This window comes from Myotis brandtii, unplaced genomic scaffold (assembly GCF_000412655.1).
Source record: "Myotis brandtii unplaced genomic scaffold, ASM41265v1 scaffold317, whole genome shotgun sequence".
NCBI classification, from domain to species: Eukaryota; Metazoa; Chordata; class Mammalia; order Chiroptera; family Vespertilionidae; genus Myotis; species Myotis brandtii.
This window is the reverse complement of record NW_005362155.1, coordinates 1,201,201-1,201,979: the sequence shown is the minus strand read 5'-3', so window position 1 is coordinate 1,201,979 and position 779 is coordinate 1,201,201. Positions and strand designations below refer to the sequence as shown.

At 64.3% G+C, this 779-nt stretch overlaps 1 protein-coding gene across 1 annotated transcript in view; it reads left to right on the top strand.

Annotated features, from left to right (window-relative positions):
* IL21R (interleukin 21 receptor) overlaps positions 1-779 on the top strand; it is a 36,209-nt gene that overhangs the window by 1,359 nt on the left and 34,071 nt on the right. The window lies entirely within an intron of this gene.

The window sequence follows — 779 nt, the reverse complement described above, 5'->3', positions numbered from 1 at the left end:
TGGGCACCGGCATGGCCCAGGCAGGAGGCATCACGGAGTCGGGGCCGCTGGGGGAGAACACCTGCGTTCCCCCGGGGGAAGAGCTGGGCTTTCAGAGGCACGTGGCGGAGCGGGGAAAACCTGGCGGGTTCAGAGTCCAGCCATGCGGGACTGGGTGAGCGTGGGCAAGTCTCTGTGTCGCTAGAGTCCGAGCTGGGTAACTTGGCCAAGTCTCTGTGGCTCTTCTAGCTACATGGAGCCTTGGTGGTTTCATCTGTAAAATGGGAACAAAGGCAGCTCCATCCTCGTGGGGCTGGTTGTGAGGATTTGAAGTCATAAAAATATGAAAGCTGCTGGCTGGAGGCCTTCCCAGGAGGGGAACTTACAGCCCGAGGAGCCTGGAGCTCAGGGGGGGAAGGACCACTCTCCACGGGCAGTGGAAGGTGCAGGGCGCCCCTCGGGAGCCGCAGTCTTGCCTCCCTCGGCCCAGCCTTCCTGGCTTCGGCGCTCAGCATGCTGCAGGCACTCGAGGGCCTCGTGTAATCCCCCCAACACAGGTGAGACTGCGGCTCCGTCGGGAGAACCCTGCCCCATGTCACTGTGACTGGAAGAGGCAGAGCCCTGGTGCTGCCCACCCCACCCCTGGCTGGGTGTCTGGGTCTCACAGCCCCTCTGCGGAGGACGCTAGGAGCCCCGTGTTAGGAGGGGGACGAGACCCAGGGCTGGGAGAGGGGCAAGCAAGGCGAAGGCCGAGCCCTCGGATGTGCTGCAGGCTCGCCCCTCCCCAGTGAGGAAGAGGG